At 33.0% G+C, this 14,598-nt stretch overlaps 1 long non-coding RNA gene across 5 annotated transcripts in view; it reads left to right on the top strand.

The window, feature by feature from the left end:
* LOC118200543 (uncharacterized) overlaps nt 1–538 on the top strand; it is a 28,129-nt gene extending 27,591 nt beyond the window's left edge. For all 5 annotated transcript variants that reach the window (XR_015040832.1, XR_015040831.1, XR_004760105.2 and 2 more), the window contains one exon: nt 414–538. This is a non-coding gene — a long non-coding RNA (uncharacterized LOC118200543). The remainder of the gene's footprint in view (nt 1–413) is intronic.
* Nucleotides 539–14,598: the final 14,060 nt, after the last annotated feature.

The raw sequence follows: 14,598 nt of genomic DNA, 5'->3' as shown, positions 1-14,598 counted from the left end.
AAATATTAAACTCTTTGCAGTTTGAAACAGAATATCGGTATGAACTATTTTAAAAGCATAAAAGACTATAATAATAAATATCAAATATTGAATGACAAATATATATATCGAAATGAAAATCATGTGTAATATTTTTATATATTATGTTCCACTCGATGTTTCTAACACAGTATTTAAGACTTGAAATACTGTGTTAGAAATTTGTTTGAGAAAAATTAGTATTAGTTAAGATTTAATTCAAAATAATACTCTTTAATGTTTCGATTATCGACCGAATGTCTGAAAATTTTGTTACTTAAATTCTTATTTTGTTGTTATTTTGACATACTGATTTTATTAATGTTTTTATTTAACTTTGCAGTTACGTTTAATGTTTTTATTTAACTTTATTAACTATTTTATTTAACTAACAGGTGGCTCTGCAGGTGGATTCGGATCTTCGGTGATGTCTTCCATGTAACAGATATTTTTGATAACAGATATTTGCCTAAGTGGGGAACCAAAAATGTGTAAAATAAAAATATTTGAAGTCACGTAATTCTGGAGTTCGGGATTTAATTACAAACTGATTTCATTTATGATGAAAATGGAGTTCAAATCAAATATTTTTAAAATTTTGCTGAAAATTCGAATTTATAAAACAAAATCTTGAAAAGGTTTGAGGAGTAATAAAACGATTGTCGCGCCTCCTATTTTACAATTACCATCGTAACACTGACTTAATGAACGAAAACAATAACAGACTCTCCGCTGCAATACAATATAACAGACTCAATAAAGTTTTCCGCAGACATAAAATAAAGCCTGTAGCGAAGCATCTAGCTGTAACTCTTGTTTTGGAACCTTACTTAAAGTAAATTTTAGTTTTAAAGAAGAAAATTATAATATAAGGGCCTTTTCATGTGTATATCTGGAAATAAAATCTGGTTGGAAAAGTAAAAAGTCAGATTCATCTCTTATTTAACAACGACTAATGTTAGTGATTAAGAGCAGCGCATTTAAAAGAAATTCAAAGTGATAAGCAGTCTCCTCTAATTATAAGTCGTAATTAAAAATATGTATTGCATAAACTTCTGTTATCCTAATGTAACGAATGTTTTCATAAATTTGTGAATTTAATGGAGCTAAAAAAGATTAAGAACTAATAATTAACTATTTGCAAACTAAGAGGCTATCTTGAGGCCTCTTTAGAGCAATTAAATGATGGATAGTCAATTATTTTGGCTCCATTTGCACAATTTTTGGAAAAGCTGAATTTAAAAATCCATTTACTAATATTTATTGTAGCAAGAGTTAATTGAAAGTAAAAAGGAAATTAAAATGGAAAGTATCTGTTAGAAAATTAATAACATTAGTAACAAATTAAGGAACAATTCCCAAAAAATAATTAATTATCATTACATTTTTATGCACAAGTTAATATTGCAAAAGGGCATCACATTGAAAGGTATCACATCACAATCCCTCGAATGGAACGCTGTAAAGAGCATAAAAATTCACTTTCAGATGTGAAAAAAATTGTTGAACTTGCTTTATAATTCTTCTAAAGGGTAATACAAATGAAACATGAAATTTTTCAGTTAGAAAAGAATAGCCATGGGTTTGGAAAGCTTGTGAATCAATTGTGCAAAGTTACTTGAGGTTATAATATTTCTCTACATTTAAAATCACTTGAATAATTAATCACTTGTATGCTATGGAAAATTTTAGCTTCATGTTATCATTTTTAATTTCGAATTTTTTCTTGCTGTTTTTATGTTGCTATAATATCGTTTTCTATTTAGATATTATATTTAGATATTTCTAATATAGAAAAAAATCAGAAATTGGAAGCACTTGTAAATAAAAGGTAGTGAACATGTTTTATTCTATTTAACATAGAAAAAATCAGAAATTGTAATTACTTGTAAATAAAATATAGCGAGCAAGTTATTCTTAGTTTTTACGTTAGTTTTCTCTAAGTTTTTAGCCTTTTTGCCTAACACGTTTTTCCCAAATTTTCCAAAATGTTTCAAATAAAATAGACAAAAATTCAGGCAAGGAAATTTATTCTCCAGGAAAACAAGAGTTAAGCAACTTCGTAATGTTTATTCTGAATATAAATCTGAACTCTGAATATAAAAACTGTAAAGTTAATCCATGATATATGACGCAAAGAATGTGTTTACAGATTCAGAAAAACAGAAAATAAAATGACTTCTTCTGATTGCAAAGGGGTATAATTATTTTTCGAAACTCTCCATATAATCATTGCAATAAAATTTCACCTAAAAATCAGTCATCATGTTTCTTTGCGATCGTTGGACATCATACATAAATTATTCTTGTGGGTATAATGACATGCGTTCTTTCATGTTATTGAAAAGGAAAATTTCGCCCTGCAGATATTAAAGATTCAATGGACTTAAGGAAAAAGAAAACTTCTGCTCATTCAGGTATTGATCAAGTAAAAATAACTGACTAGCATATTTTAGCTATTGTACTTTTAAGTGGTTATACATCCAGGATTTATTGTGCTTTATGCATTAAATGCAAGGATAAAATTACGGATAGAAATATTTTGTCTCTTGGAATATGTTTTAGAAACAAAATTTTAAGCTGTTAAAAATAGAAATTGGCTAGAAAGCAGTTTCTTTGAAAATCAACGGATTTCATGGTAGCCAATGATGCAAAATTAGATGACTTCTTTAAAATTGTTCGCCATGATCCATTTTCTATGCGATAGGCATTTTTAATCCATTAAAATTTTTCTACGAAATTTCTGTTGCACACTTTATCCTTGCTCATCTCTATGATAGAAATTTATCAACCACTAATCTGTGCACATGCGGGGAAAGGGAAGATTCTAACCATTACCTCTTTCTTTGCTTTTTTTTTTATTTTTTTTTATTGAAAATTTTAAATCCTTGTGCACCACATAGTATTACACAAGGCTTACAGAGTAAGTAAAAAAAACATACAAATACAACAACACAACACAAAATAAAATAAACTTACAAATTCACAGATGATACGTAAGAGATAAATTTACAGAAAAAAGAGAAAGTCATTTTATGTTGGACAAATACATGAAGAGGGAGAGGAAATGTAATATTCACAGAGTTTAACCTAGAAATGAGTTCCTTTTGTCCTTCCTTGAGCTTTGAACAATAGAACAACAAATGTTCGACATTTTGCACTCCCCCGAAACTGCATGAACACAAGTATGTACTAGATAATCTAAATCTCTTCAGATATGAATTGAATTTACCATGTCCAGTTAGAAATTGAGTAACTTCAAAATTGCAGAAAAAATGTTTATTATTCAGTCTGTGAGGAATGGAAGGAAAATATAGTTTAGTCAAAGAGGCAGTAGTAGAATACCTGTATAGTTCATTTCACTCGAGTATTGTATCATCCCTACTTTTGTTCTTGTAAAATGACTTAGGAAGTATCATTGGAGTAATTACTTGAAGATGCGTAGCTTGTTTTGCCAACCAATCAGCCCTTTCATTTCCTAGATTGCCAGTGTGGCCACGTACATGAGAAAAGATAACATCAACACCTTTATTATTAAGGTCTTTAAGAAGAGCATAGGAAGTCACAATTAATTTATTATATGAGAAGATATTCCTAAGAGAAAATAAGGATGAAAGAGAATCAGTGCGAATAAGAAATTTAGCACTTAGCGAACAGTTGTTAGATATCCACTTAATTGACTCACTAATGCACAGTAATTCGGCTTGGAAAACACTGCATTCATTGGGAATTCTAAAGAGTTTGTATTCCAGTTCAGAACCATTAAGGAAAACGACATAAGCTAATCCAACTCGATTATTAATTTTACTGCCATCTGTATAACACACAACAGGGAAATTATTATCAACAGAATTGTCATAAATGATAGTTTGAATTGGCAAACGATTGCCAGGATGAGGAAGATCTTCAAACAACACCTTGCCATCGAACATAAATTTGCTGATGGTATCTTTAAACTTTTTGTCATTCAAAACATGAAGGTCAATCGCTTTCTTTGCTTATCTTCTAACTAAGAGATTTCACATTAGATAACCAAATAGTTATGATATCAAATTTAAAAGATGTTTTTTTCTTGGTACATTATCTTAAGTAGAATCTGCCGTCTATTATCTACATCAACAAGACCTATACTTGTGTACCCCATAAACTCTACTCTAATATGTTCTAATAATTTTGTGCATCTTTCAAATCAGATGATGGTAGTTCAGTGGGTTTACTAATTTTAACACTTTTTCATTTTTAACAATATTTTAATTACTATATACAGAGCGTATTCTTAGGCCGCCGCCTTCAACATGAACAAACTTTATTCTCTTACAACTAAGCGAGCAACAGCGCCCTCTAGCCTTTTTCTTCAAATTACACAACACTCCCCACCTGAACTCGGTGGAGAGTTCATCTTTCAATAATATATTCTAGAATATTCAATTAATATTTCGACAATAAATCCTGGAGAAATGGTTAAATATAACACATGCATACATAATTATAAGCACATAAAATTTTACAAAACATTAAATGATACCTATCAGCAAGGTCAGGAGAATCAAACCTAAAAATACAAAATACAAACATTAGTTAAGTTCCATATTATATAACAATTGTATAGGCCTTTTTAAGGTACCAGTAGGTGTTTTAATTATGCAAGATCTTATTTTACCATCTCTGCCTGGCATTAATTCCAAAATTTTACCTATTGTCCAAAGATTTCTGGGATGTTTGTCGTCATGAATCAAGAAAATATCGTTGATTTTAAACTGAGATGCGTTAGAGTGTGGAGGACAAATATTGGCAGATCTCAGATTAAAAAGATACTCTGATCTCCAACGCTTCCAAAAATGATTTAAAATATCTTGATGATATTTATATCGTTTAATAATTGAATTTCTTGACTCAATCAAATTATTTGATGTTATTTTATTAGCAGGCAGACATAGCAATCGTCTACCAACCAGAAAATGAGAGGGTGTTAGTGGAGAAGGTTCATTGGGATCGGTAAACACGTAGGTAATTGGTCTACAATTAATCATTGCCTGGATTTCAAGCTCTTTCACAGTAAGGGATGCTCGACCAATAATTTTGCATAAGCTGGATTTTATGGTTCGTACCATACGCTCCCAAAACCCTCCCCACCATGGACCCCTCTCAGTAATAAATTTCCAATTTATGCCTCTAGCAGAAAATAATTCTTTCACAGATGAGTCACTCAAAGTTTTAAAAATATGTTTTAGTTCTTTATCAGCTCTTTTAAAAGTCTTGGCATTATCGGAGTACACGGTGGTACACAGTCCTCGGCGAGCTAAAAATCTTCGGAAAGCTAGCAAAAAACTTTCAGTGCTGAGATCAGTTACTATCTCTATATGTAAGGCACGAGTGACCGCACACGTTAACAAAAGCATGTAAACTTTACCTTGCCTGTCTTTCGTAAAAAATGGACCGGCGAAGTCCAATCCGGTCACAGCAAATGGAGGCGACTCTTGAATTCTGTCTGGAGGAAGTGAAGCGATATCCTGTACCCCAGGACGAGCACTATATCGTTTGCATATCACACATTTTCTGATGATAGTCTTAACACGCTGTCTTCCCTTAATGATCCAATATTTGTCTCTGATCTGAGTTAGTGTCGAATTAACTCCAGCATGGAATACCCTTTCATGCGAGTCCATGATGATCAACTCGGTAAACTTGCATTTTGAGGGTAATAGAATAGGATGTTTTAAATTCTCGTGACAGTCTGCAAATTGAATGCGACCTTTCAACCGAAGAATTCCCTCCTCATCAAGCCTTGGATTAAGGGAGTAGATGGAAGAATCGAGAATTGATTTTTTATTTGATAACTTAATTATTTCCGCTTGATACGATTCTCGTTGCGTAATTTTTACCCAATAATGTTCAGCTGCATTAATCTCAAAAGCACTTAAAGGTCCATTCTCTGTAGACCTTTTCCGAAGCCTCCCAATAAATCTAAATACATAGGCAGTAATTCGAAGTAATTTTCCTAAAGAACTGAATTTTTCTATATGCAAAATTGGGGATTCATTGTTAATCACAGGTACAGTCAGAATAATACTTTTCCTTAACTCCAACGATTCTGAATTTGGTTGTAATTTCTTTTGTTTCGGAAAACTTTCAGTAGGATAACGTAACCAGTGTGGCCCATGCCACCACAGATCATTCTTAACTAGTGACTGAGCACTAATTCCTCGAGTTAGTAAATCGGAAGGATTTTGTTTCCCTTCGCAATGGTTCCACAATTTTTTGTTGCATATACTCTGTATTTCTGTAACACGATTGGCGATAAATGGTTTCCAATTATTTGGCGAACCTTTAATCCAAGTAATGGCGATTTCGGAATCACTCCAAAAATAAACATTCTCAATTAAATCACCAAACAATTTTTTCAAATATTTATACATTCGAGCAGCCACGAGTGCTCCCATTAACTCTAAACGAGGAAGCGTGATTGATCTTAAAGGTGCAACTCTGCATTTCGACATGATAAAGGAAGTTTTAATTTTAGAATCACTCGTACAATATCTGAAATATGAGATGGCCCCATATGCTTTAGGACTAGCGTCCGAAAATAGGTGAAGGCTTATATTCATTGGATCGTCATCAAAGAAATTTCTCTGTATCGATATTTCAGTTAAATCATTAAGTTCCTCCCGCCAAATGTTGAATTTGTCCTTAATCTCTGCAGGAAGGACCTCATCCCAGTCAGAACCGGAACACCAGATTTCTTGCATAATAATTTTTGCCCGAATAACAAAGGGTGCAATAAATCCAAATGGATCGTATATTTGGGCGATGCTTTGCAAATGTTTCCTTTTTGTAGCAAAATCGTTTCCAGTAGAAAAGTCAATTAAATTTTTTAAATTTAACTTTATATCGTCTTCAATGGAATTCCAAATCATGCCTAAGAAATTCGATTCACTAGTTAATTTGTTGTCTGATTCTTTAATCCCATCTGAGATCCATAAATCGTTTAATGCTTTAGAATTAGTTCTTAATTTTCTGAAATTCATCCCAGCATCCTTAAATATATTAACCGCATCTACAGATAACCGATATGCATCTTCAACCGTTCCTGCTCCAAAATATAGGTCATCGACATAGACAGAAGAATTTAACATTTGGAAACTGTCCGGCATTTTATCTTTATATTTTCGAATGTGATATTTTATAGTGGCGGCCAAAATGAAAGGAGATATAGTCAAACCGAAAGCTACGCAACACATTTGCATAATCTTAAAGGAGTCATTATTTTCATTAAACCAAAGAAATTTTAGAAATTTTCTATCACCTTCAGCAATTCCTATCATCAAAAAGGCTTTTTCAACGTCTCCACAAAACGCTATCTTAAACTTACGAAAATTTAACATAATGTCTAGTATATTTGGATTTAGATTAGGTCCCGATTCAAGGCAGTCATTTAACGAATTCGTGTCCTCTGTCCTTGAGCTAGCATCGTACACAATTCTTACCTTAGTAGTTTCACTAGGTCGTATCACTGCTCGGTGCGGCATAAAATATCCCAAATTTGTATCATTATTTGGACATTCCTCCACAATTCCTTCTAATATCTGGTTCTCAATTATATTTTTATATTCCTGAAAATCTCCGGAGTTTTACTTAGTTTATTGAGAAGGTTTGCGAATCGTTTCTTAGCTACCTCAAAATTATTTCCTAAATTATTCGGACTGTATTTCCAGATTAAATTTGCCTCATATCTTCCGTTTTTAAACTGCAAATTTCTTTCAAACTGGTCTACTATTTCGCAGTCAATATCGGAATAATCATCAGAATCACTAATTCCCATATGTTCTAATTCCCAAAAACCTTTTAAATCTTTCAACACAACAGTGTTTGTCATTACCGCTAAATTTTCAGAACAATTTTTGTTTGTTTTATTTTTCTCGATTCCTGCGGCAACCCAACCAAACACAGAACTGACTGCGTACAACCCTTCAGATATTTTAATTCTTTCAGAATAAACTACATTCCAGAATTCATCCCCTCCAATTAATATCTCAACATCTATGTTATTTTTTCTTGCGCAATCGGCGATCTGCAACCCCATATGCTCCATGAAGTCTGCAATTTGTTTACTAGGCACACTGATGGACGCCGAGGAAATAACATCCGAGATCAAACATTCAATTTTTATTTTATTATTTTGTTTCCAATTCTGAATTTCGATTTCAACGACCGGATAGGAATGATTCATTGCCTTCGTCGCACCAAATGAATAAACAGATAGTCTTTCATAACGGATTGGAGTAAGTTTTAAATGGTCGGCCAATTTTTTCGTTATAAAGCATCTGTGACTGCCTTGATCAAGAATTAATCTAGTTAATTTTGATTTATATTTAGAACAAGTATAAACTGTACAAGTTTGTAATAATATTTCCCTGGCATTACAGTCATTATTATTATCACCTTGAGGAACAGAAGCAATCAATTTTAAGTTTTGAACTTTATTTCTTTCCTCAGAATTCAAAGTCAGAGATTCAGTTTCATTTTTGGAATAACCTTGTTCCAACTTTTTGTTTACAAGGGATTTATTAGTACAAATCGATTCATTGTGATACATACCGCCACATTTATTACATTTAGTTTTATTTCTGCACCTTTCTGATGTATGGAATTTTTTAAAACAAAAAAAGCAGCGGTTTTCGGATCTTAGTTTCTTTAATTTATCAGAAACATTCACTTCGCATTTAAATGACTCGTGCAAATTATCACAAAAGATGCATTTACGGTTAACTGCAGTATGAAATGCAGCCGTGGGTGTATTTTTTACATATTTTCTAGTTTCATATTTTGACTGATCGACTCGCGGAGGCACAGGATTTTTCCTTTCGCTTAATACTACATTTGAAACTTCCCTGCATTCTATTTCCGTTTTAATAAATTGTGTTAATTCCGAAACTTCAACTTTATCTTTCGATCCTCTTTGCCGATTAAATTCCAAAACTAAATCGTCCGGAATTAATTTTAATAATATTGGAATTAATAAATGTCCATATGAGCCAGAAGTTACTTCTAAAGTTTCCAAATTACGAATCGAAACTTCTAATTCGTCATATAATTTACGTAAAGCCTTTACGTTAGCAGAATTTTTAACGGCTTCTAAATTGAGAATTTTATTCATGAATGAATTAATGATCAGGTCTTTTCGACCATATCTGTCCTTTAGTAATGCTACACAACTATCATAATTACTTTCTGTTAACTCAAAGCCTGACACAACATTCGAAGCTTGTCCCGTTAAGAATGTTTTTAAGTATACAAATTTTTGTATTTTTGAAAGCGTTTCGTTTTTATGTATCGAATTTTCGAAACTATTCCAAAATTCATTCCATTGTTTGGGGTCTCCCCAAAATTTATCAGTCATTAATTTTGGTAATTTCAGCGTACTACTCCCACTAGAACTGGAACTTACATGCAAAATTCCATTACCACTAGACTGGTTTAAATCAGAACTTTGGGGATTCCTCGCTGGCGGTACTGCGGTAACCGCACCTAGAAACTGCTTAATTTGACTACAAGCAATTATACATTTGTCATTGTATTCTTCGCTTACACTACAATCTTCTTCAATTAAGTTAACATCAATTAACTCTTGTATTTCATCATCAAGCGTTCTTAAATTATTTTTCTTTTCGGTTAATAATTCAAACAATTCTCGTAATTCTTTAATCAAATTTTCCTCCCCTTCAATTTTTAATTTATCTTCAATCACTTTAATTAACCTAGTAACAGACGATCTCAATGTGGAACGTTTACGTTTCAATCTATCTAACTTCTCTTCCATTTTATTTAATTTAAATACACCCACGACAGCAATAATAAATACTTACTACAAATAATCACTAAATAATTAATTTAAGATTTCCCTACCTTTATTTGGAATTCCATTGTCACTTGAATATGAAATATCCATTGAAATTGGATCGAACACCTAAAATCTTCACAAAGCCTTAATTCCTTACGCCGATGCACCATCTAATAATTTTGTGCATCTTTCAAATCAGATGATGGTGGTTCAGTGGGTTTACTAATTTTAACACTTTTTCATTTTTAACAATATTTTAATTACTATATACAGAGCCTATTCTTAGGCCGCCGCCTTCAACATGTATAAACTTTATTCTCTTACAACTAAGCGAGCAACAGCGCCCTCTAGCCTTTTTCTTCAAATTACACAACATATGTCTTCAGTGATTCAATGAGAATTTTCGCGTAACCGTTTTGTAAATCTAATGTTTTCTAAAATGATGTTTTGTGATTTTCGAACTAGTCGTCATTTAAGCAACAGTCTTCTCAGCCATCACTCAAGCGTTAATTGTGTTTCATCTTCCCCTAAAACCACAGCGTTACATACATATATCAATTGCAGACAAAAAGTAAGAAATCTAGAACCAAATCGATAAACAAACGAAAGAAATGAAATTCAAAAGCAGTAAAATTCAAAATTCCATATATATATATGTAAAATGTATAAACTAATTGTCATCAAACCAGAAGAATTTCCGAAAACTACAGCAATGTGAAATACAAAAATTACAATGAACATGGGAAGAGGAATGCAATCTAAATCTTAGTCAACGTTATCAAGAGGAGGTAGCTCAGTTTAAATTGAATTGAATTGGATAATATTGGAATAATTTTGTTTTAAATAAAAATTTACTACACTGTCTCTCTCTCTCTATATATAGTCTATGTGAATATATGAGAGAGAGAGATGGGGTTATATAGAGCACGAGACGAAAGTGTAAGCTATGTTACTTTATTAACTAAACTACAATAATGATATGAAACCTAATAGTATGGAGACAACTCCAAGGAAGATAGCAAAGTTCACTAATAATTCACATCATAATTGGCACAGTCTTTGTAAATAATCATCTCAAAGATCGAGCTAGAGATTCACGAACGTTGTCCGGATACCATGACGCCGTTAGAAGAGTGCAGTTCCTCTCTAACACTTCTCGAAGACTCCAAGAAGATTCAACCATGCGATGATTCGTCTTGTGGCCAGGTAAGCTCGTCAGCTTTGCTTCTGGAAGGGCACGTCTACTGCTGTCCACAGCCACGGTCATATGTATCTCTTTGCGTTACGCTGTCATATATATATATAGGAAATCATAGGAAACGTTCAACGGGTAACCGTACATACAGACGTCACGAAAATAACCATTTTGTAGCATTTTAAATACATTTTACAACCATTTAGAAAGAAAGAGTTCATTGTTCTGTGCGTGCATATAGTAGTGACCCAAAAAAATTTTAAAAAATTCGCCCAAATGGATTCGGGAATTGTGAAAATGGATATCTCCTCTGAAATATAACACCTGAAAGTTTTCGTGATTACAATACTTCATTTACTTCTTACAAGGAAATAAAAATTATGTAATCTTACTGTCTGTACTATGCCTGATTTCCGTACTGATTGATTCAAATTGATTTTCCATAACTGACTGAAATATTTAACTGTAAAGTTTCTGATCACGCTTTAGAAAATTCAGAAGTCGCGCACAAATTGACGAACAAAATATATAACAATTTGCACGTAATTAAAAATGAAATCTCAGTTTAGGAAAAGTTTCTGGTGTCATTATAGTGAGAGACAGACTATGACGAAAAGTTTTAATCAAATTTTTTTTTTCAAAAATTATATCATATTCAAAGGCTGTTATAGAATTCGTTTACTAGAAAGTTGTGAAGGCTTAAAATTTTGGCACATGGTTAAATATAATTTGGATAAATTAAAAATGAAAAAGATTTCTTGGTCCAATGAATGTTTTGCAGGAATTAGATTCTGAGGCTAAGGCAGTACAACGGTATATGACTATCAGCAGCAAATTTTCAGCGTTTGAAGATTTTCAAATTACTTATGCGAAAATGCTTTTGGTTCACTGAAAGCAACAAAACTGTGAATTAAAGAATTTACATACTAATAAATCGCAAAAAATATCATTGAATATTATTAAATAAACATACAAAAAAAATCTCAAGTTATTCTAATTTATTTTTTTATTTACCTCAAGAAAAGCGGTAAGTTTGATTTTTTGAGACAATAAATCCCTAAAAAGTTTATATTTTAAAAATTAAAATCTCTATCAATTTTTACTCGTACGGGAGTCAAACAAAAACTTTTGTGCTTTATTTGCATAAAAGTGCTTTACTTGGGTATCACTTGTATTAAAATATAAACTTGTATAAAATGCAAAGACCGTATAAAAAGTTAAATTTCACAAATTTTACGAAATCTTTTTTAATTAAACAATTCCAAATCATAAATACTTAAGCAATTTAAAATATTTTTGTCTATAAACAACTGCTGCGAAAATAAATTACTGTTACGGCGCATTTATATGTAAAGAATAGTACATATGTTACCGTGAAAGACAGAAAATGGAGAATGTCGACTTTCACCGGAGAATGTCAACATTCACCAAATACGTCTGCGAAAGATCGAATATTACATTACATTCTTGTACATTCGGACCCTCACCGGTGTATGTCGACAATCACAGATATGCTCTGGTGTAGGTCGAAAAAAGAGGAGTATATATACACGCTGTCATTGCAAAAGGAAGTGTTCCACAAATAAATGCAATTGTAAAAGCAAGGGCCTCTTGTGCAATTCAAAGTGTCATAATAGTTTAAGTTGTTGCAATAAATAAGATTTGAATCACTTAATTTCGTAAGTTTATAACTTCTATTATTTTCCTTTCTCATTTTGAATGTACTGTGTGTTTTAAGTTCTTCTATTCTTAAGTTCTTATTCTGAGTCTCAAGTGCGTTTTTTCGGGAATGAATTACGGAGAAGAAAATATGATATTCTTATATGTTCAACATTCACCATTAGTACATGGTGAATGTCGACATTGACCGGTGTAAGTCAGAAATAAGAGTATTTGGAAAATAATTCGGACATACACCAAACGACTACGTGAATGTTGACATTCACCAGTGAAAATCGACATTCTCCTAATTTCGGTGTTTCACCGTAACATTTATACACTACCTAGTGAGGAAATACAACACCATGAAGATTTGATTGCATTATTATAGAAACTGCAAACCCAAACAGAAACTGCAATTGACTGCATTTTGTAAATGATGTGAAATGCAATTAGTCGTTAGCGACATAAAAGGTAAGGAAACGTCAGATGAGTCGACAGTTGGTATCCCCGTTAGCCTATTTTACTATCTTGATTTTTCTCTGAAAACAAGGGCTCACCAGCGGCCGAGCGGTAAAATCGCTGAACACTGGTATTTCGGTCCGAGGTTCGAATCCCGCGAACGGACTGGCTGCATGGGGATTTTCTTGGTTTTTCCCATGTGTAACGTGTATATGAGACAGTTTCCCTTAGAAAGTCCTCCACGAAGGCATCCTTTTCCTTAGGCAGATAGCCATAGTGGGCTTTGTCGTATTCACAATACACACCATCTCTGAAAACAAGTCAATTTCTTCAATTAAGCATTATCATGAGGAGGTTCGTTTTAGACCCACGGACGGCTGGTCGTCCCTTCTTTCGTACTGCAGCTGAAAACCTGCATATTGTGCAAAGTGTCCATTGTACAAAGAGTTTGGAAGAAGTAGATCGATGAAGGGAATGATAATCGTGCCAGACTGACGTAGTTAGATGGACGTCAGCATATGTTAGTGACCCCAGAAAATCTGATTACCAACATTATGCAGAACGTTCAGGCGGTTTGAATATTCGAATATCAAAAACAATTTCTAGATGATTTGGGGAAAGCGTCTTGCAATTATGCTGTCGTGTAGGATGACTGCCATTGACTCAAAGCTAAGGACACCGTCGATTGCAATAATGTCGGGACAGAGCCTCTTAAACGATTGAAGCTATCCGTCTCGCTTTTGTTTCACTAATGAAAGTCGCCAACTAATAGGTTGGAAGGGACGTGGAAACAGATTTCTAAAATCTCTTACGGCTCAACCATGCAAAATGGTAATTCGAAGCGTCATCTCTATGGATAGGTGGTCACTTCTGGTTTGTATCAGAAACACAATGATGCCACGACTATACTTGGTCGAAATGCTGAGCTAGTTTCTCTACACTACTTTTAGTGGTTGTAAAATGCTGTATTCCAACAAAATAACTCAAGGCCGCTTGCAGGAATCATCAGCAGATAACCCTATAAGATACGCAGATGTTTCTTTGCCACCAAGATCTTCAAACCTCTATTTAATGAGGTACATTATTTGAATACGGCAAATCCCACCAGGACTGTCTTCCTAAAAAAAGGGGGGAAGATTCTTGAAAAACTTACCTAATGGAAACTGGTTCGTATTCACGTTACGCATGGTGAAACCACCAAAACCAGACATGCAGCTAGTCCGTTTGCCTAAGGTCTAGCCTACCGCTTTATTCTAAGCAGTACTCAATATCAATATGAATTACGGAATGTAAAAGATCTATAATTTGGAAAATAAACTTAGTAGCAACTAAAACTTTGTTTTCGCTATCATCTTACATTTATCTTTGTCATTAAGAAACGGAGAATTTGTATGCGAAGATACTGCTAAGCCCAGAACTATAGAAT

This window comes from Stegodyphus dumicola, chromosome 4 (genome assembly GCF_044657685.1).
Source record: "Stegodyphus dumicola isolate Sdum_Otavi_A_Nest chromosome 4, ASM4465768v1".
Taxonomy (NCBI): domain Eukaryota; kingdom Metazoa; phylum Arthropoda; class Arachnida; order Araneae; family Eresidae; genus Stegodyphus; species Stegodyphus dumicola.
Note: the sequence above shows the minus strand (reverse complement) of the source record. Positions and strands in the feature narration are given on the sequence as shown.